We start from the raw sequence: 23996 nt of genomic DNA, 5'->3' as shown, positions 1-23996 counted from the left end.
TATTCATGCCCCAAGGTCTCTTGCTCTAAATAAAAAACACCAGGAGTTAGTATAGGAGATCACTCTAGTCTCTGGGTTTCAAATTCTGTTTTGACATTTACAAGTTGTGACAAGTTGAGTGATTTATTCAATCCCCCTGTCCTGCTATTCTCATATGTAAAATGTGAGAAACACATAACATCTGCTTCATTTGGTTGCTGTGGAGATTAAATAAATTAATACATATAAAATGTTTAGAATAGGGCCTAGCACAAAGGGTATGCTAATAAAATATCATCTCCTATTTATCACACAGAAGCTGGTACAGTGCCCAATGCATTGTGGGTACTTAATAAACATTTTAGTATGACCCATGCAGAGTGTTCATATGGATTTATAATAGAATTTACTATAAAAGGTGGTATTACTTGGGAGCATTATAAACTGATGACCATCTGAATTTAAAAGAAGCATGATGGTGTCTTACTTGTTGCTGAGGGCCATTACCAAGTAGGAATGACGCATCGAAATTTCCTTGCCAAGCGTACCCCATGCTGCTTAGAGGACATTCGATGGGACATTGCATGCATGCTTTAATAAGGTGACCTTGCTCAAGGACCAAGGCTGATCCGGGTTTAGAGCTGATCAGGTTTGAGGAAGTAACCGGCTCCTTGAGTTTAAGGCGTTGCCAGTTTAAGATAATGGGTTTTAGGGAAGTTAGAGGTTGAAGATTATTGCTGGGATTAGGGTGTTCCTGCTGCTTGTTCCTGTTGAGTTCTCGTGAGATTAAAATGAGATTTGGAGATAGCCTCGTGGAGTAGGTGAATTGTGCGGGAGACAGGAGAACGCGATTGCCCCTGGACCTGTGTGGAGGCGGTGAGAGAGCTGGAATAAAGAATTGCTGTTTGAACCTACAAAGGTGTGTGGTGGCTCGTGATTCTGGTGCCAAGCCGAGACCTTGGCAACTTGTCATGAAAGGTGGTGGCATTTGAGCTAAGTTGTTATTCCAAAGCATAGACAACAGCATAAGTCCTCTTTTCCTCCCCACAAAGGAGCTAGATAGAGGATGATGTATAGTAGAGGGCAGTCAGAGGAAGCAAGTATGGGAAGGTTGGGTTGATGGCAGCTAATGAAATAATTTTAACATCAGACTGCATGGTTTGGAATTCACTGGGTAGTCACTAAGGAAAATTTTTAAGCCACAAATGATGCCTTAGGAAGATGAATCTGATGTAATTGTGAAAAGTAAATTGAGAGGGAATTCAAATAATATCACCTGCATTTCCATATAAAGCAGAGAGAAAAAGAGAAATGATCCTTTAAAGAGAAAAAAATATGTAAACAACTTTACTTCTGGACAATATCTTTTGTACCTCATGGGTCTGAGTTCAGTTATGTTCTTCAACCCATCTGCATGTCCGAGACTGGAATTGCTGCTTAGAGTTAGTCAGTCTAGTACCACAGCCAGAAAAGGAAGCAATTGAATTTCAGTCAAATTCTATTCTACACTTTAATGTTTCCTGTCTATATAGATGAAAAGAATGATGTTGCCATTAGGAAAAATGATGACTGTAACGTTTAATGAGAGGTGATCCATATGGCTCAGTCCTTGAATTGTACTGTGGTTTAATGCAAATTCAAAATAACTAAATACAACAGTTTCCCCAGCACAAGAGAACATAAAGTCCCTCAGTAACCATTCTTTAAATAGTTTTCACTCATGCTATTACTATCTCCAACAGTTTTATCTCCAAAGAAAAACAAAACCACCACCAACACCAAAACCCAAGTACCCATTAGCCCTAATCTTTCTCACCTGTTACTATTTCCTTCCTTCCTTCCTTCCTCCCTTCCCTTCCCTTCCCTCTCTCCCTCCCTCCTTCCTTCCCTCCATTAAAAGTCTCACAATTGAAATGGCAAGCTAGGAAGGCTTACAGAGAAAACATTTGGGATATATATATATATATATTCTCATAAGATCTGAAAATCATGATTAACTCTTAAACACCTGACTACTCCCCACCCCCACAGCTGTTTCATGTATTCCATTGTACTTTGTTCTTTGCCTGAAATATTATTTCTTCCATCAAGTCATTCTTCCTGTTACATGGTCGAAAGAAGAACCTGCCCTCTTCCTGCCTACACCTCAGGAAATCTTTCCTAATAGCAACCCCAACCCCAAACCACCCTTTATTTCTTCTGGTCTAGGCTTTGCCATGTATACTTGTATTAAATTGAGACTTTATTTTTTGTTACATGCCTGTTGATCCTACTGCTCAATGAACTCTTGGAGTCCTGGAGCTAGTTTTGTATACCTAGCACATAGTGCACATTTCACAAATACTTATTGAATGAATAAGTCAAAGAGTGAATAAAATAAAAATAAACTTCCATTTCACACTTTTGGGGAGGTACCAGGGATTGAATTCAGGGCCAATCGGTCACTGAGCCACATCCCCAACCCTATTTTGGTATTTTGTTTGGAGACAGGATCTCAGTTAGTTGCTTAGCACCTTGTTGTTGTCAAGTCTGGCTTTGAATTTGAGATCCTCCTGCCTCAGCCTCCAGAGCTGATGGGATTACAGGTGTGCACCACCACACCTCGGCTCCATTTTATATTTGAGTTGAAGTCCCAGGCACTACATACATCCTGGTTGGTAGTGCCTGGAGTTTAAACTTGGTTTTGAAAATATTGGAGCAGAGTTTGAGAGAAGATTCTAATTGTCAAGATTCTCCAAAGAAACTACCAATAGGACATAGCCATTTATCATATAATCTATATGAGGAATTAGCTTAGGTGATTATGGAGCATGACGAGTCTCCAGATCTTCAGCCAGAAGGTTGAAGACCCAGAAGGCTGAAGGTGTGGTTCCAGATGTAGGAAGAGCTGAGGTTTTGATTCAAAACTGAAGGTGTAAGAAATGAAAGGTTCAGCTCAAAGGTAATCAGGCAGAAGGTTTCTCTTACTCAGCCTTTTCTCTTCTGTTCTGTTTTTCAACAGATTACATGAAGTCTGCCCACATGAGGAAGGCAATCTGTTTACCTAGTCTATTGAATCAAATATTAATTGCATCCAGAAATATCCTCGCAGACACACCCGGAATAATGTTTGAGCAAGTCTGGGCACCCTGTTACACGGTCAAGTGGACACGTAAAAGTAAACTCCACAAAGACTAAAGCCTGTACATAGAGGCCTGACAGCACCTCACAGGAGACAGCTACAACTATGATAATGGGAGCTGACCAAGGACCTCTGTGTTAAGCCAGTGCTTAGCATTCACAACCCCCAGGTTTGATTCCCAGCATCCCCCACCTACCAAAAAATAAAAAAATAAAAAATAAAAAACAATAATAAAGTTTCTAAGGCCACAAGAGAAAGGCTAGTAAAAGCAGCCTCAGGCTATTTTCTTAGAATCTTTATCTGAAGGAAAGGAGATAAGGAAGTCAATGTTCTCATCCATACAGTGGTGGCGTTGAACTAGATGACCTTGAAGATCCTCCTAGTCTAAAACTTCTGAGTCATTTTGGGGTTTCAAGACTAGGGAAACTGTAACATTAAGAGAAATGGATTATGTAAGAAGGCCTTGGAAGAGAACCATGTCGTGTTATTTACCGGTTGTATGGAAACTACTTACTCAAAAAATTTTTTAATTCTATGAATTTTCTTAAGGGAAGGTTATTGGCATTCTACAAGCTATGATTTTAATTGTATTATTGGTGGTAGTCATTTATTATTAGATCCTTTGGAGAATTTTCTTTCTTTCAATTAGGAGTGTTAGTAAAGGATATAAAGAGGAGCAAAACTATGAGAAAATCAAATATATGGGATTATGGAAGCCAGGAGAACTAATCCAAGGGAAGGATTGAAGGAAATGTTTTTGCTACCAAATGGTGAAGAATCTTTACCACTGAGCTACGTCCCCAGCCATTTTTATTTTTTATTTTGAGACAGAGCCTTGCTAAATTGTTTAGACTGGCCTCAAACTTGCAATCCTCCTGCCCCAGCCTCCAAAGTTCAGAAAAGTGAAGGTTGTTGAGGTTTCAGGAAAAGATTATCAGATTTGCTGATAGAATATTCAAGGAAGTTTCATCTAAGACCTGGGAGTTTGGGGAAGCTGAGCAGAAATTAGGACCTTATTGTCTGATGTTATGACATTGGGAGAAGTCAGTATCAGGGCTTTTTAATTTTTTCTCTCAATGCTTGGAAGATTGAGAACACAAGTAGAAAAAATGGAAGGCAGGAAGGGATGGGGAGCATGTCTGATGACTTGGGGATTGAAGGCTTGAATGGTGGGAATGGATTTAAGGATTGGAGTTTGTTAGAAAGATAGCACTGAAATATCTGACCATGGAACTTTGTTTTAGAAAGGAAACAAAGTTTAAGAATCAGAAAAGAATTTAGGACAGTATTTTCAAACTGTGTTTCCTGGAGCCTTGGGTTAGTAGGTCAGAGAAAAGGCTAACCTGTGCTGATCTCAATACCTTCTCCACTAAACATCACGGAAACAGCTTTTGGTGTTTGATGTTAAGGCTATATGTGGGATACCTTCTGTTTTCCCCCAGTTCAACTCTGTCTCCTTCTCCATGCCACTCTGTGACCTGTGAAGCTAACCTACATGACTTTTTTGCCCTCTTGCTTCTGTTTGGGTTTGGCCACAGGGAGAACTAGCATGTGAAGAAAGCTATTATTCCTGTTTTCTTCCTGGGTCATTTGGTCTTCCCCCTTTCGGGCCAAGAGAGGATAATAATGCCCAGCTTCCTTAGCCCTTGCTAATTTCTCTACACCTTGCCATGCCTTTGAAATTACTTATATAAATTATTCAGCATATGCTTTACTTCCTCAAATTACCCAAGTGGAATGTTCTGTCTAGACCTTGTCTGACACAAGTTTTATGTAAGATTTCATTATAAAAAGTTGTCATCACTAAGAAAATGTTTAAAACCGATAGATTAGGACACAGGTTGGCAAAACTTTATTATAAAGAGAGAGATGGTAAATATTTTTGATTTGGTGGGTAATAAAATTGCCCTTACCCTTACTTAATCCTGCTTTCTTAGTAAGGAACAGCCTAGACAATAAACAAAAGAATGAGTGTGGCTGTGTTCCAATAAAACTTTATTTACAGAAATAGTCAGTGGGCTTTTCTTTTGGTCCAGAGCCATTGCTTACTGACTCCTGATCTAGGGCAAGCAGGTGCATGTACCCTTCATCTATGAGAGTGGTTCTCAGCCTGGAATGACTTTGCCCCCTAGAGGACATTTTGTAGTATCTGGAGACATTTTTGGTTGTCACCACTGGAGGAAGTTGCTACTGAAGCTAAGAATGCTACTAAACATCCTACAGTGCCCAAGGCAGTCTCTAGGACAATGAATTATCCGCCCAGATGTCCATAGTGGTGAGGGTAAGAAAGGCTAATCTCACAGCTCCCAAGCAGGTTGTCAATTTGCTTTTCATGGTATCTCTGTGGATTGGTGAAAAGAAACACAGAATTCAGTTTACGACTATTAATAATTGTTAGGATCTGTTTTTTTTCCCTAGTTTTAATTTTAAAACAACTTTGTTTTAAATGTGATATTTTCTTCAGTAAATTTTTTCATCCCTCAAAACACTGATTGCATTAATTCACCTTAATTTACTCTTTTCACCTCCTAAGTATCTTTTGGGTGGGGAACAAAAGTGTTCATGCCTGTTTTAGCAAAGTTGTGTCTGACTATTATGCTATCTAAGGTGTCTTCTTAGATTTTCTTGGCTTGCTAGTTAGAATGAAGGGCTGCTTGGTGAAAGAACCAGATTTGGCCTAATTAAATAAATATAGTGGTGTGTGTGGGGGGGAGGTGAGTGCTGTGGGAGCAGGAGATGAATAAAGTTGAAAGAAACTAAACTGAAGAGTGTTTACAGGGGTGGGGGGAGGAGTGGGCTAGTGGTGATAGATGGGATTAATGAAAGTTTCAGGAACTGGAAGAGAATGGTGATATTTTGTTGATTGAAAGAAGATTGACAACTGGGAAAACGAGTGGTTGGAAGAGGTAGATTGGGAATGTGCCCCTGAGCTAGTTTTATGGATTACATTGTTCTGGGGTTCTCATTTCAGAGGAGGAAGAAGAGGAATGATTACTCTGAGGTTGGTTATTGCACTGGAAATTTTAAATGAACCTATATATTATCTTAAAACTATTGAACCAGAGCAAAACTGAAATATTAATATTCCCTGAACTGAACTGATATTTCCTTTGATGAATGTCCTTGATTAATGACAGGGGATCATAAAACTCCCGCCTCCCTACTCTCCCACATTGCTAATTAGTGGACAAGTTGGAGAGCAAGGACAAACAGTGGTCTGAGTCTGGATGACATCATAATTTTGATCAACTAAACAGCCTGGCAGTGGCCTTGAAGAGATGCTTAACTTTTAGAAATCACTTCTTTATTGCATAAAGCTATTAAATTTAAAGGTCCATAAAGATGAGATAAACAGTTATAAAGGCATTTTGAGATCCATACACTGTGTGATAAATGGATTTAATTGCTGCCGGCTAAATATGGTGATATTAAAGTGATGTCCATATATTGGCAAAAATCAAATCATCAACCGATTAATGGGGGATGAAAATCTTGATAATAGTGGATGAAATGTTCCTTACATGAAATTTGTAATTTATTTTTGCAGGGTCTTCAAGGAAATAACTTGGCATTAGGATACTGCAGTGGAAAACAACATCATACTCAGGAAACTTCTCAGAATTCATTTTTGAGAGTGGACCCCTTTTATCATAGTCAACATCTAGACCGACAACCCTTGAAAGATCATTTTAGAATAATTAAAATCTTAACAATCAATTCAAGATGATTCAAAGACCTAAGAATTAGGCCAGAAACTCCTAGAAGAAAACACAAGGGGTTGACCTAATTCCTTTCTCAATAAGACACTTAAAACTCAGGAAATGAAGCCAGGAGTTAATAAATGGGAAAGCATCAAATTAAGAAGCTTCCGCACAGCAAAGGAAACAATTAAGAATGTGAAGAAAGAAACAACAGAATGGGAGAAAATCTTTGAAATCTACTCTTCTGACAGAGGATTAATATCTAGAATATATAAAGAACTCAAAACAATGTTACACCAAAAAGTCAAATAACCCTATTAATAAATGGACAAATGAATTAAACAGACACTTCTTAGAAGAAATACCAAAGGCCAACAAATATGTGAAAAAATGTTTAACATTATTAACACTTAGGGAAATGCAAATGAAAACTACACTGAGATTTCATCTCACACCAGTTAGAATGGCATTCATCAAGAATACAAGCAATAATAAATGCTGTAGAGTTATGGAGGAAAAGGAACACTTTTACACTGTTGTGGGATTGTAAATGAATATAACCACTATGGAAGTCAGTTTGGTGGTTCCTCAAAAGACTAGGCATGGAACCACCATAAGAACCAGCTATACCACTCCTTGGCATTTATTCTAAAGAATTAAAGTCATCATACTATAGTGATGCATACATACCCATGTATATAACAGCACAATTCACAATAACCAAACTACAGAACCAGCCTAGTGTCTATCAGTGGATAAATGGGTAAAGAAAAAATATATATTTATGATGGAGTTTTATTCAGTCATAAAAAATGAAATTATGCCATTTCTAGAAAAATGGATGGAAATAGAGACCATTATAATGTAAGCAAAATAAGCCAAACTCAGAAGGTCAAGGTTCATATGTTTTTCTCTCGTATGTGAAAGCAAGAAAAGAAAAAGGAAAAGGAAAGTTGGTGATTATTTTAGTCAGCTTTTTCACTGCTGAAAAGGATCTGACCAGCACAATTACAGAGGAGGAAAAGTTTATTTGAGGGCTCATGGTTTCAGAGGTCTTAGTCCACAGAAGGCTGGCTCCATTCCTCAGGGCTTGAGGTAAGGCTAAACATCATGGTGGGAAAGGGTGGCGGAGGGAAGCAGCTCACATCATGGTGATCAGGAATTGGAGTGAGACTCCACTTGCCAGATACAAACATATACCCCAAGCCAAACCCCAATACCCATCTCCTCCAGCCACACCCTACCACTTTAGTTACCACTCAGTTAATCCCTATCAGGGGATTAAATTATCATTGTTGGGTTAAGACTCTAACAACCCAATCATTTCTCCTAAGAACCTTCTTGTATGTCTCATAAGTGAGCTGTTAGGGGACACTTCATATCCAAACCATAACAGGGGTGGATCTCATGAAAATCAAAGGGAGATCATTGGAATAGAGGAAAGGGACCAGGGGATGGTAGGAGAAAAGAGAGAGGGTAAGTGCTGGGGAGTGGTATTGACCAAATTATATTGTGTGCATGTATGAATATATGACAAAAAAATCTCATTATTATGTATAGCTATAGTACACCAATTAAAATATGGAAAGATATTATAAAAAAGAAAAAGGAGAATTCTGAGTAGTGCAAAAGACATAATTAAAACATTAAATGAATTTGGCTTAAATATTAGACCAAACATTAAGCCAAATTTAACCATTGTATTAAATATACAATCTAATATTAATTCTAGCTAATATTTACTATTTCTTGTGTGCCAAACTGTATGCTAAACAATTTACATGGCTCACTCTTTTAATTATTCTGCTGAATTAGATGTGTGTAATTATTATCACCTCCATTTAATAAATGTAGCAAACAGAGACATAAAGTGTTTGTGTAATTGGTTCAAAATCTCGTGGTAAGTGATGATGTTGGAATGTCACCAATTTGATTTCAGAGTCTTCTTAACTTCTCTCTCATATTGCTTTACTTCTCTGTATTTTGGGTGGCGATTCTGAGAAGATGACTCTGAGGGTACTATTAGGTATTAACAACTCAGGTAATAAATTCAGTCTATGATATAACCAAGTTGTGTGATCATAGGGAAATATCATAACTTGTATTTAGAAAATGAGGGACTTTACTGACCAATTTCTGTAATGCCTTTTTCTTCTCCAATGTGATGATTCATTAGAGTGTATAGGGGTTTTTCTTTCTTTGCTTATTGTTCTTTTACTTCAGCCTTCATTAAATGATCATTCTTTTAGCATTAAATTATCTGGACTAAATACATTCAGAAGATAATTTCTCATTCTTTGCTTTGGCCCCATTGTTCGATGCTTAGTGATAAAATAAGAAAATATATAGCAAAAAGGAAGAATATTGCTTGAGTCATTCCTCTCTCATATATACAATGTTTTGCTAGTATGAAAAAGTTTTTGAAGATGTTTGGAACTGTAAGACAGCCTTGCAACGATCATAATGCAGTCTCCATGCATTACAGATGAGGAATCTGAAACTCAGAGTGGTTCAGGAACATGTCCAAATTCACAAATCTAGTTCATGGCAAAGCTGGGCTACCATGATCTGAATTCAGATTGCAGGGATCTCCTGATGGATTACACCTAGTTCTGCCTTCGTATCTTCAAGTTATTAAAAAACAAAAACAAAAACAAAAAAACAGTCTGTTTTAGTCTGGGTTGTGTAGTAAAATATAAAGACATCAGTTTGAATCTCAGCTCTCTTGTTTTCTAGATATCAAACATTGGGTAAATCTATATCTGTATACCTGAATACACACATATGTATAATATTTGGGATCATCAGATCGAACTGCATAGCTAAATGCTAATATGCAATCAAGGTTGTGTTATTACTGAGCAGTATATCTTTAATTGTTGAAGGAACACAATAGAAGGCAACCAAAGTTTACTTTTGCCTAAACTAAAGAACAAATAATGGAGTGCTGCAGCTGCACAGTACTTTGAGTGGAGAGTAGTGGGACAGTCAGTCATTACAAGGACACAAGAGGATGGTGAACTCAATTCCAAAGAATCTGCACCCCTTCCTTACTGCTGGTTCCTTATTCCTCAACCCCACAGTTAGTACCATGTTCACAAAAAAGGAGCTTGCTAGCTTTTACAGAAGCCACATGATCTATCAAATCAAAATAGCACTGTTGACTTGAATGTGATCATCTTCATAAATCTGTTTGTTTTGATTTTGTAAAACTGTTTAGTCTTGTTATTATATAAGGGTTTTTAATCATATGGTGTTTATCTCATCTTATATTAACATTTAAGCACAATTAAGTAAAAATTACAGAGAGATGCAATTTCTTTGCTTTAAGAATTATTCATGCATTTTCCTGGGGGTAGTAAAATGCTTATATATTCTAGTATGAGATATCTTTTTAGATTTTTTTTTTTTGGTACCAGAGGTTGAACCCAGGGGTGCTGGTATTATAGGCATGTGCCATCTCTCCTGGCTTTCTTTTCTGTTTTAGATATTTTCTCAGACCCCCACATGATGGCATTTGCAAGATTTTTTTTTCTTTCCCTGCAAGGTGGGGGGCGGGTACTGGGATTGAACTCAGGAACACTAGACCACTGAGCCACACACATTCCTAGCCCTATTTTGTATTTTATTTAGAGACAAGGTCTCACTGAGTTGCTTAGAGCTAGCTCACTTTTGCTAAAGCTGGCTTTGAACTTGAGATCCTCTGGCCTCAGCCTCCTGAGCCTCTGAGATCACAGGCCTGTGCCACCATGCTCCACTGACAGCTGCAAGTTTTCAATATATTAACTAAGATGATACCAGACAGTGGAAGACCAGTGTGAATTCAGCAGTGTTTCAAAATAATTTGTACTCTATTCATTATGCAGGAATATACATACATTTTAAAGCCATAACTCCTGAAAACATAAAAATAACTGTATGCAAGCCTAGTCACTACAGCAGGATTTTTAAGAGCAAAAGGTTGGAAATAACCCAAATTTCTACCAATCAAGATAGTTTGACATGATGTTAGATTCTCATAGGGCAGATAAGAGAAGACATGAGATATATTTCTACACCTAAACACCAATAGCAGAAGAGATTGTTAAGTGAAAGAGCAAGAAGAGAAAACCTGAACAGAGTTACAAGTTATACAAGGAGAGAGAGAGATGAGAGAGAGAGAGAGAGAGAGAGAGAGAGAGAGAGAGAAGAAGAAGAAGAAGAAGAAGAAGAAGAAGAAGAAGAAGAAGAGGAGGAGGAGGAGGAGGAGGAGGAGGAGGAGGAGGAGGAGGAGGAGGGGGAGGAGGAGGAGGAGGAGGAGGAGGAGGAGGAGGAGGAAGTAGTAGTTGTAGTAGTAGTAATAGTGATAGTGATGATAGTAGTAGTAGAAAGAACATAAGAAGGATACAGTATTATATATTTTTAAGACATGTTATCTCCAGGGGGGCAGAGAGAACAGGAAATAGACAGGAATAGGAGCAAGACTTCTATGGGTACACTTTTTTAGTACATTTGATTTTCCAACTAAGTTGGTATTTTCTATTATTTAAAACAAAGCAAAAGCTGCACTTGATGGTGCTGGCCTATAGTCCCACCTGCTAAGGGAGCTGAGGCAGGAGGATCTGCTGAGCTTACGAGTTTGAGACTAGCTTGGGAAATGGAGCAGGACCCCATGTCAAACAAACAAACAAAACAACACAAGAAATTTCTAAAAAGAAAGTCACAATAAACAAATCAACCTAATTAAGAGCTGGGTTGGTAGCATAATCACAGAGACATCAAAAACATAGTGACCTAACTGCATATCGCTAGTGATAAAAAGATTAAAAGAAATATAACAATCCTAGGTAGTTTTCAATAGTTATGTTGTTAACAATAATATTGATATTCTAAAGCTATTTTATGTATAACAAATATCATAGAATATTATATATATATATGCACTCATATATGCATACATGCTTATGCTTATTCTTTCCTCTTAGCATATGAATGTGTAGATAGATATTAGGGTAATGTATAAACATGGCTTTGTCAATGTCATTACAGACCAAGAAGAAAGAGATAAAAATGTTAAATTACAGAAGTTAGTTAACACTGTATTTTCCTGAATTGAAACTGGAAATATTAGTAAAAATGCAAAATGATCTATGTTTTTTTTTAAAAGAGAGAGAGAGAGAATTTTTTAATATTTATTTTTTAGTTTTCGGTGGACACATCTTTGTTTAATTTTTAGGTGGTATTGAGGATCGAACCCAGCGCCGGGTGCATGCCAGGCAAGTGCGCTACTTGCTTGAGCCACATCCCCAGCCCTATGGTTTAAAATATGTAGTTCAGTTTCCTGAAAAGAGCTAGCAACAATTCCTAAGTCAGTAGCATTAACACTAAGCAACTCCTGTGTGGGCTATTTTAGAGAAAGCGCTCTCTAAACATTTTCTACAAAAATGAATGAGGGCTCCTTGGAGAATTGGCTGTTTTCAGATAAAGGGCAAAATGTATCCAAAATGTGCCTGGAACATTTATCATACTGGGAAAGAGGGAAGCTGCAAAAGACTACAGTATTATCAAAAGGACTCAAGAACCACCACAAAGAGGCTCGCATCATCCAGAGAGGGAATAATTTAATCATAATAAGAATAATTCTTAATTAATAATTATATGGATTTAATTGCATCATTGTCCATAGAAAATAATGAAATATTAGAAACAACATGCTATATACATTTGCATCTGAAATGTTCTCTAAAGACCAATGTGTTGAAGGCTTCCTCCCCCACCCATAGCACTTTTGGAGATGGTGGAACCTTTAGAAAGTGGGGCATAATGGAAGGATACGAGGTCATTTCAGCATGACCTTGAAGGGGATATTGAGGCCCTAGCTGCTTACTTTCTTATTCTTTGCTTCTCTGCTGTGTGAGGTGACCAGGCCTCTTCACCACGCACTCCCACCATGACATATTACGTCACTACAGGCCCAAAGCAAACAGGACCAAGAAGCCATGGACTGAAACCTCTGAAACTGTGAGCCAGAATAAACTTTTCCTCCTTATAAGTTGATTTTTCTCAGTTATATTGTCACGGTTATGAAAAACTGATTAACACACAATAAAAATATTGAAAAACAGCAATATGAACTATATGCAGGAATGTCATTTAAATCTCGTAAAATATTATGTTTACAGTATAATCAATTTGTTAATTGGTATATACTGTGTAATTAGGCATACAGGATAAATATAGCAAAATATAAATAGTTACTATATATGTGGCAGGATTACAGCTGATTTTATCTTTTTATTTTCCAATTTTCTATAATTAACATGTATAATTTAATATTTTTAATACAAAAATACAGTTAACAAATATTTATAAGTGAAAAAACAATTCCAATATCTAAAACATGGTAGCACACAAAATAACAGAGGGAGATATCATTTTTTAAAAATTATAGACATTTGTGCCTATGTGCAATGATTCAATACCCCAGGTAGAAACTGCTGATCTAGTTCAACTTTTCTTATTTTAAAGTCACCAAAAAAAGTGAGGTAACTTTCCCAAAGCAATCTTTACCAATTTTTAAAAAAATGTCAAAAGTAGAGCATGTGGTTATGTTTTAAAAATTAGATATGTGTATTTTGAAGGTGTAGGGTCCTTGCTTAACATCTGGACAGCCATCTTAAGTGACAGCCATCATTTTAAGAAAAATTTCACTTTCCAGCCCAAGAGCAATTCTGAGAAAGGTTTCCCACTCTTTCATACCAATCCTACCCTTAACTGCCCCCATTAGGACCTGCCCAGTTCTAATCCCTGAGCCTGCCCCATAAAAGTCCCAATCCCTGAGCCTGCCCCATAAAAGTCCCTAACCCTAAGCCTGTTTTGCCTCTCTCCATCTGTGGAGAGATGTGCCTTTATTTGTCAGCTCTGACAAATAAACGTTCATGTGTATCTCTGCCTGGTCTCTGTCTTTTTCTTTCTTGCCCATCTCCAGGTTCCTGGATTTCCTTTCAGAAGGTACCTTGGATATTTCATCGGTGGGCACAAACTGTGTTTTATTTATTTATTTACTTACTTACTTATTTATACCAAGAATTGAACCCAGGGGTGCTTAACCACTGAGCCACATTCCCAGCCCTTTTTTTATATTTTATTTTGAGACAGGGTCTTGTTAAGTTACTTAGGGCCTTGCTAAGTTTCTGAGGCTGGCTTTGAACTTGTGATACTCCTGCCTCTGTCTCCTGAGCTGCTGGGATTACAGGCATGCACCATTATGCCTGGCTCTTATTTCTTAAAGCTGGAGAAAATGACCAAATTTGGTACAGGTAGATTATTCTGATGGATTAATAAGTGGCTAAAGATTGACCTCCAAGGATCTCAAGATCTGACTGGTGGCAGATTTACTGTGATTTTATCATACCTCCAGAGGTCTCTTGTCTATGTTGGTGTGAATAGCTATGAAAAGACTTAAGAAATAAGGACAGTTCATCATTTTAGAGAAACTGATCTTGAAGGAATCCTTCTAAGTGCCTCACTTGGTTGTCAAGAAGATTGAAGTCAATTATTCCTGTTGTTGTCAATGTGAAAAATGTTCTGCCCAACGAGGCCGTCTGAGTGTTTGCGCTGGGCCAATTAAACTCATCTTCAACTGAAAGAAACATAAAGCTAGAATATTTTCAGGGTGAAAGAATATAATCAGCCATAATTAGAGTGCTAAGAAGAGAAACACCCAGGAAAGAAGAGGAAAGACACCTAAATAAGTAAATTATCTCATTAGGCTTAGATCCTAAAATAATTTATTGTGTTTTTAAAAAGATGCGGTTTAGAATACATTTGTCTTAAAAAGAGTGAACAACAACAAAAAAGAAAAACGAGATAGAATAAAGCCAATGCAGTTAAAAACTGAGGAAACAGAGAACTGTCACATCGTTTGATTTGAGGATGGAATGATTTTTTTTTTTTTTAAGACAGAGCAAGGAAGTTGTAACTAGTACTTTTCTCCTTCAACTCTGATTTTAAATTCAGAATATGAGCCAGCAGTGATGACACATGCCTGTGATCTCACCTCCCTGGGAGCCTGAGGTAGGAGGAGTGCTAGTTCAAGGCCAGCCAGGGCAATTTAGCAGTCTCTGTCTCAAAATAAAAACTAAAAAAGGTCTGGGAATGTAGCTCAATGGTGGAGTGCCCCTGGATTCAATCCCCAATACCACAGAAGTAAAAGAAACAAAAGCCCAGAGGGTACCACCGGAGAGCTTAATCTGCCCCTCTGCTTTCATACTTTATCCGTCTTATGGTCTGCTCTGTTCTTTGGTTATTGCCTGGATTGAGGTTGCAGGGAAAGCAAAAATAAAGGTCTCACAAAAAGCCAGGTAGTGGTTGCCAGGGATCAAGTGGGGTGGGGTGGGATGGAGTGGGGTGGGGGCTGAAGTGAGTGCTTCATTTGGGCTGATAAAAATGTTCTGGAACCAGGTGGCATTGATAGTTGCACAGCATTGTGGGAGTGCTAAGCATGACTGAACTGGACACTTTGAAATGGTGACAACAGTAATTTCATGTTTTATGAATTTTATCACAATTAAAATGTCCTCAAATGAAGCCCCTTGGGGAAAGGGATATGAAGAAAAAATGAAGAGGTGCCGGCATCACAGAGGCCAAAGGCCAATAGAAAGGAAGGGATGGTAGAGATTGACTAGAATCAATGGGACTTCTGGCTCAGAATTTGAGTCTGAATTTTCTTTGGCTAGTCCATTTTTTTGTGCTTTCTTAGCAATATTTTAGTTTCTAATTCAATTTACTTGCTATTTACACAGAAGGAATAAATTGCCTGCTAGTTAAGTGTGGTCTGGATATTTTTCCTGAGCTCAGTGTTTTATTTGATATTGGTTTCTTTTCTTATTTTGTCTTTGGATGGGATATATGCTGTCCAATTTTGTATGTCCCTCATGGATCCCTATTATTTTATGTTATTCCTGCTTCATTGGTTCATGATACTTGCCTGGTCCATGAAAGCATTCGTATCATGGAAGTTCCCTGGTTTTTAAGGTGCTTTTATATGCAAAACACAATGCTTACATAGTTTACTCCAAATGGGCTCTTGCTATATGGAGTCTTCTTTGGCTGGAGAAGCAATATAAGTTGTTTATTATAATATAGACAGGATAAGTGCTAAAATGGCAATACAAATTAAGTGTATTAGAAACAAAGACAAATACAAAGATCATGTACTATCTGATTCTCTTCTACTTCTGTTCATTGCATTCAGATTTTATTGCAGTCAAAGCAGTTAAAGAAGACAAATGGTATTTGTTAAGAAGCTGGGAAGAAATACCATCAAATCTGTAACTAATAGTCATTGCAGGGCATAACACTGTGTTGTAACATAGTTTTAGCTTGGAAATGAGGAGCATATTTACATCTGTAATGAAAACAACCTTGGCAAAATGAAAAACACATCCTACTGAATTCTTAGCAATTTAAAGGCAGTGCTCTTGGGAAATAAAGCTAATATTTATTGAGTCCTCCAGTGTGCTTTATACATGCTGTTACTGATCCTAACAACCACCATGGAAATTAGTGCCTGAGAACCCCTACGCTTGTGAGGAGGAATCTTGAGTATTTCCCAAGTCTCACTGCAAAAGAGTCCATGTGCTAGTTGGCTTCCTGAGTTGTATTTTTTTTAAAAAACTGGATGTTGTTTGTGTATATTCTCATGCCACATTAAAATTTTTTCCAACTATTAGAACTTATTACTTATTTTATCTCTACTTTAATAGCCATTTTAATAAATATGAAAGCAAACTCACTAAAATCACTTTATAGGAGCTTACAAAAAGGAAATGAGTAGAGGACTAGAGTTGTCTGAACAGAGTGGTCAGTTAAGATCACTCGTGTGGAAAGATTTTTCTGGCACATCAATCCCCTAGATCTGTCCGCCATGTGCTTATGCTTCATATACGCATAAATTGGCACAGTGTTTAATGGGGAAAACATTTTGTTATATATCCAAAAGTTCTTGAATGTTTGAATCTTGACTTGATAATTTCAACTTTGGGAATCTATCTTAGGGAAAATAATCATATCATATTCCCAAATAATTATGTGAACATTGATAATAAGCAGAGTTACAACAGTAAAAATTTGCAAGTTGATAGCTAATGGTTTAGTTGTCTCTGGATGCCAAAGTCACCCTTCCTTATCCTGCTTGGTGTTATTGGAGATGGAATCTGTCACCATTTTTCTTTGCCAGCAGCAGAATATCCAGCTTCATCAAGAGAAGGCACTGGAGTGACCCTGCAGTGTAGTACAGGCTCCAGCTGCAGCCCCAGGTTCTCTTTCCTTACCAGCAGTCACTCAGCAGCTGCTTCAGCTTGCTGTTCCCTCCACAATGACGGACCACTTCTATAGACCAGCGGTGCCTCCTCCATACCACCCAGTCAAGGAAGGTCACTCCTGCAAACCAGCTTCTACCCACTGCACCCGCCAGCCCTGATGAGCTTGATGAGCTGCTGTTACAGAACACTGCCAGCCTGTACTCTCAGTCAAGGTCCTTTGCTACCATAGTCTGCCTGTGGTAGCTGCTGTCCGTTTGAGGAAATTTTAACCTTAACCAGGGAGAGGTGGGTTTCTTCTAGGACTTATTTTTCCTCTTTAACTTGTGATGCCTAGACCCTTTAGAGTCCTGTTTTACCATTTTTCATAGTTAACAAATTATTTATTTATCTATTTACTTATTTATCTTGTCATTATATTTTCTCTGTTCAAATAACTGTCTTTTTTTCCTTCCCATCAGAACCTTAAATGATATAGAGGTTAAAGACTCAGCAGTAAAAGACTAATTAGGTAAATAAAGATGCACCTTTATATTGCTATAATATTGTGTTGGTTATCTATTTCTTGCTTGATGAGGTGACCCAGGCCCTTGTTTGAAAGGATTTTATTTGCCTTCTCCTTTGGTGACCCATAGTTGCTATAATTGCTTATTTGCTAATATCTGTATACCTGGAAGATTCAGGAGGTGCCTCAGGGTATCCTTTTGATTTGGGGCATGTTCTTCCTTGCTCCTATTATGGAGTAATGCTAGCTTGTTAAAGAAATAGTGGTCTATGGCATCTGCCAAACAGCAATTTCTTTGTTTATTAGCCCACTGTTATGAGAACACAGATAATCAGTTGGTAATTTCAGCTTCTGGGGAAGTGGGGATATTAATAAGATCCTTGGTAAAAATATCACCCTACTTTGAGAAATAAGATATTTAATCCAGCTGGGTGCAATGGTGCACACCTGTAACCCCAGTAATTTGGTAGGCGGAGGCAGGAGAATGACAAGTTTGAGGTCAGCCTGGGCAAATTAATGAGACCCTCAGTAACTTATTGAGACCTTGTCTCAAAATTAAAATAAATAAATAAATAAAAAGGACTGGGGATGTAGTTCAGTGGTAAAGTACCCATGGGTTCAATCCCCAGTACTCCCTCAAAAAATCCCCCCAAACAAAAACAACAACAACAAAAAGACCCTTAATCTAGTAAACCTGAGCTTGTAGGGACAGATAGCACAAATTTTTTGTGGTGAGTCACTAGGGGTTCTAATGAATAGAGTCAATCATGTAACTACGCTTTAATTCCTGAAACCAAGCCTTTTAGTTATTGGGCAGAGAAACATATATCAGCTATTAGTTTTGTGTATATACCACATCTTGAAGGATAGTTACCAGCCCACTAGGATTTGTTTCTAAGTTGGTACCTTAACTAAGCCTTCAACAGTCCATTCTGTTATTCTAGGCATTTCTGGGACTTAGAGTAACTGATAAGACCAGTGACTCTCATAATAGTGAGCACAGTGGTACACTTGTTGTAAAATGGTGCCATAATGTTATTCAATGCTGTAGGGGACACCATATTTATGAATTAGGTATCCTGTAAGTCTTGGATGATAGTACTTGTAGAGACACTGTAGGAAGCAGAGGAAATACATATCCAGACTATGTATCAATTTTGGTAAGGACATAGTGCTATCTCCTCCATGATATATGACTCTGATGGAATTCGCATCCCACCAGATAGCTTGGCTCATCTCCCTGAGCCACGGTGCTGTATTAAGGGCGTAGCTTCGGACTCTACTGCTGAACAGGTTGAGAATTCAGCAGTGGCAGCAGTTGGGTCATCTTTTGTGAGGAGGAGCCCATATTGTTGGGCCATGCATAGTCTCTATTGAAGCACTAGGGACACTGTTTATGGGCTTGTTGCACAAACACCTGGGTGGCTGAAGACAGGGGTGGCTAAGACAGAGCATCTCTTGTGGATGGTTGAGGAGTGTCACCTCTGCAGTGGATGATCCCTGGCAGGCATTAATGTGGAATCTGTCTTGTATTCTTTCCCAAAGCTTTCACCATATATTTCTTTCCTAGACTTTCTTCTCTCTGATTTCAAATATTTTTCTTCTAATTGCCTTCCTAAATGGTCAAGCCATTCACTATTGATTAGAAGCTCACATATATTTAAGGATTGGTGTTTTCTTCCATATTAAGTAGACAACTAAGGTTGTTGCTCATAGTTTTGCCTACTAGAAGGATCTTCCTTTACCTCTATCCTTTGGGGTCACTTCAAGGGGAATCTGTCTATCTCTGGCCAGATCCAAAAGATCACACCAATCCAATAATGAATTGGACCTCAGCTGTTTTCTCTATCATTGATTGTTTTTAGGTAGCTACTGGGGTAGCTTCTATGGACCCCTTGAGGAGGCATGAATAACACAACTGCCCAACCCCTCACTCACCTCTCTGGTGCATTCTGATAACAGCATGTATGTGTGGTTCAAGTGTATCTAAAAAACAATTTGGTGAGTGATGAGTACAAAGTACTGTGGATGACGTGGATTTTCTATTGAGGAAGGGGCCTAGTCTTGGGGATAGGTAGAGTTGAGCAAATATTGGAGAGACATAAAGCAGAGGGATTGGTCACCAGTTCAGTTTTTGGAAATGACTGATTTATGTACATCTTTGGGGCATTTGACTTTAGATGTGGTGGTCCTAAATCTGAAGATTCTTTTGAACTCCTTTCATCAAGAGGTAGGATCTTTCCTGGATGGGACTTTATCAGACGTTGAGTAAAAGATGCCTCAGAAGTGCTGCTCTGTGATGTCCAGGGCAGTGTAGAAAAGACCACATTATGTTGGGTTTCCCTGAGGACACTTGGGATCCATCAGTGCCCCTCAACCATAGCCCACCAAGACTATACCTGTAGCTAAACAAATTGAATTTATTCTCATTGTGGAAAGAGGGAATATACACTATGGGAGGTCATAGGGTTTCTCAGTAAGAAGGTATTAGAAATAAGTAGTATTTGGATTTGGGATGGATGATTCAGGAAAAATTTTAAGGAAAAAGAGGTGTGGTCTAGATTTGAATGCTGTCCGAAAGTAGGGGCAATTCTATGATTGGCTATTTTGTGGGTGACAAATTGACCTTATTTTTGTCTATGCTTACATAAAAGCATGAAGTGAACTTATTTTGTTTCATTTTATCATAGCCTTGGAGTGGCTTTGTCTGATATTGTATGAGGTGATTTATGTCCAGCAGAATAGCATGGCTTAGCTGTGAGTATTGGGTCAGTTCTGAACACAAGAGGGATTTTCTTTTTTTCTTCTGAGAGCTTTCAGCTGTTAGGTAAAAATCTGGCTACCGTGTACCACCAAATGGAGTGAGCACATATGTACAGATAGATGACTTAGAGTTCGAGTCCCCAGAATTTCAAGTCTTCCCAGCTCCCTTGACAGATATTTGAATGAAGACAACTTTGAGAAAAATCTTACCCCAATCACTGTCTGAGTATTACTGCATGAGAGTCTCTTGAGTGAGAATTGCCTAGCTAAGCCTAGCTAACTTCCAGATTTATAAGTAAAATAAATGATTATCATTGATTTGAGTTACATTTCTGAACGTGCTTCATTTATAGCAATAGATAATTGATATAGATGTCTACCAGGCATTCTGGAACACATGAGAAAGGTCTGGCCTGGAGTTATAGATCAGGAAGTTCTTTGAAAAGGAGAAAGCACTTGAAGTCTTTGAGAACATGACATCAGCAGAGAGATAATGTACACAGGGAAAGAAGAACCAAATGACCTAGAGTAGCTCTTACAGTAGCAATGCTGAAATGACCAGGAAGAAAAACTCATTTGCAAGAAGACTAAGGAGTGGATAAAGAGATTGGATAACATCCAAGAGATGATGTCCAGAAAGCCAAAAACGAGAGCATTTCAGAAAGGAGAATGCTGTCCACAGGCTTAAATGCTGTGGAGAGAGATCAATTAAGGTCAGATGAAAAAGTGTCCTTTGGATTTAGCAACAGTGATTTTCGTTATTGACCAAAAATAGGGGGCAGAAGCCAGATTGCAGAGAGATAAAGAGGGAAGAAAGTGAGAAGGAGGACGTCAAGTTTCATGCTGTTTTACTATCTCACAGTGCCTTCTCCATACTCTGGTGCATGCATAAATTATTTTTTACAATGTAATAACCTATAAAACAATCCCATAATGTTATAAACCCTGCAGTTCCAGAATAGCATGGGTAGATCTTCTTCTGGTGTATGTTTAATGTTTTACTTTAACCTGTACTTTCCAGTCATGAATGTATTACTGGGTTTTTTGGTCTGTTATTATACTCACTTTAAATCTCTTATTGTTTATTTCTCTTGCAATTAAAGTAGTTCATCATTTAAAATAGTCCCAGTGTTCCGTGGTTCATTGGTGCCTTGCAATTACTTCAAAAAAACAGTCTTGGTTTTAAAGTTATAAACTTTGCAGGAGGAATGACTTCCTTTTGCTTGAGAAGGCTGGGGAACATTATGTTGGTCATACCCTTTGCTTTTTTGGCTTGATTGCCAGGGCTCCTGTCCCAGTTCACTCTCCTGGGAGGCTACTGTGGGACTCGGCTTATCCAACTGGGGGGTCATGGCCTCCTTAGCAATATTAATGAGTTGCCAGGGATTATGGAGAGAAATTCCCTGCTGTTCAACTTGCAAGTGCATCACACTACAGTGACCTAACTTGCCTCCTTTAAGTCTTTCTTTCTCGCCTCTTTTTAGGGCAACTCTTACTCCATTTCCTTCAATACTTGCTTGTGGTTGCCTTGCCACAGATGCATAGAGGCAGCCCCATGGCAAAGATGGGAGTGGGTGAGAGGAAGGTGTTTACATGAAGTGTTTACGCTTTAAAGACTTTGAAATTTGTGTTTCAAATATCACTTCTGAGTGAGGCTGTACACACAGATAAGAATTTGATAAATAGCTTTGGTAGACAACATGTAGCATGCATTTTGAACTCCTGTTGCATTCCTGGGCTATATTCTCTGTAGCATCTATTTTTTTTTAACAAATCCTAGAAATTAGAAATTTTGTAAATATCACTTCATAGCACAGTGCATTTACAAACACTCTTTTAGGGACTGGAGTGTACTTAGTGGTACAGCACTTGTATAGCATGTTTGAGGTCCTGGGTTCAATTCTCAGCACCATATAACAACAACTAACATGCTGTTACTAGTTGAGAAGGTGCTATTACTTTTGAAACTCTCTTTTGGCATTTCTTCATATTCTAGGATGCCAGAAACCTCTAAAGTGACTTCTCAGCATCTACTTGGCACAGCAACTCTCATCTTCTGGGGAAGGAATTGTGGTTGTGGACTACCATCAGAAATGTTTGCAAAGGCTGTGATGAAATAGTTAAACTTACTGAGTACATTTCAACTCTTAGCAATATACTAGGAACTTTCACATGCTATGTTCAATTATGTAGGATTGCACAGAATGAGTCTTGGGACCATATAATCATGGGAGAGGTTATCTGAGCTGTCATCTGAAGAGAAAAACTGCATGTGAGACATAAAAACAACTTGTGATGGGACTTGGAGTAAGGATAGAGAGATCTTGGCAAATACATTCTGCAGAAATACTCATGTCATCCTCGTTCATGTAGTCTTTGTGACTCTTTCATCTGGTTGGCAGATGGATGCAAAATGCCTTTTAGCTTTCTGGTAGGCATGTATGAATCCTAGAGGTATGATAAACAGAAGAAAAATCTCAGAGGGTTTCTGTTGACCATGTGCACAAGTTCGTGCATGTGCTTGTATGTGAGTGCATGTGTGTGGGCACACCCTTGTGCTGAATGTGCCACCAGTTTGAACTTGGTTTCCAGCCAGGCTGATTTCACATGCTTCTTTAGTGTGGCCCAAGTGAATATGTGTTTAGAAATGGAAAGTAGTGTGTGTTCCAAAAATTCTTTTCTTCTGTCATTGGGGATCTGAAATTACTATTTTTATTTGTACAATACTTTCAGCAATATTAATGGGGCAAACAACTAAAAACTAAGTAGCAGATGATTAGAACATGTTATTTTACAAAGAGTGTTATTTTTCTTGCCTTTGGAACATATAAAGCTTCTTTTCCAAACAGTGATTAGACCAATTCTTTGCTCAGATTTATCTAAAAAGACTATACTTGCTTAGGTAGCAAGAATATGTATGGTACAATTTGCCCTGTCTCTCAGCCTTTAGGATACAAAGAATAATATGGAAGAATCCAATTCTTTGAATGTATTATTATTTGTTATAATGGAAATAGTCTTATTAATTATGAAGAGCTAGAAAAGTGTCTACTATTTATTGAAGCACTACTGTGTGAGATTCCTTATATGTTTACTTTCACATTGATATGCAGCATAATCCTATAAGGAATCCTTTATCATCCCCATTTATTCCATTGTAATCTCAAGATATTAGGGTATTATTCCAAGGCCACAAAGCCTCTTGGTGGCAGACCTGGAAGTCTTCAATCTGGGCCTGACTAACTCTGAAACTTCTAGCCTTTCTGCTCCAGCAAGCGACTCCTCCAAGTTAGGGCATCAGGGAGAATGCTGCTCACTTCCACTGCAAGAAAGGCAACTGTGTTTATCACTCAAGATTATCCATACTCAAAGAACTATTTATTTTCTACTTTCTTTTGATCACAGTGATAAATGACATGAAATCTAGAAACAAAGATGAGGCATTTCTATGTTCAAGAGACCGGCAGGCTAGTGGGAAAGTCTAGTAAGAGAATTAATTATGATGCAGAATGTCCTATGAGAGGAAAAAGGGTGCTACTGGAACCTGAGAAAGGCCACAGGTTCAACGTGCATGTAAGCATGAATGTATGTGTGTGGTGTATGTGTGTGCATGAGAGACAGAGAGA

The 23996-nt window shown here is 38.2% G+C and overlaps 1 long non-coding RNA gene across 1 annotated transcript; it reads left to right on the top strand.

Moving 5' to 3' along the window:
• Positions 1-2983: 2983 nt before the first annotated feature.
• On the top strand, positions 2984-9073 carry LOC144377258 (uncharacterized). Its single transcript, XR_013438069.1, has 2 exons — positions 2984-3269; positions 6648-9073. It is a non-coding gene; the product is annotated as an uncharacterized LOC144377258 (long non-coding RNA).
• The last annotated feature ends 14923 nt before the right edge of the window (positions 9074-23996 follow it).

This window comes from Ictidomys tridecemlineatus, chromosome 4 (assembly GCF_052094955.1).
Source record: "Ictidomys tridecemlineatus isolate mIctTri1 chromosome 4, mIctTri1.hap1, whole genome shotgun sequence".
Classification (NCBI taxonomy): Eukaryota; Metazoa; Chordata; class Mammalia; order Rodentia; family Sciuridae; genus Ictidomys; species Ictidomys tridecemlineatus.
This window is presented reverse-complemented; position numbering and strand designations above follow the sequence as displayed.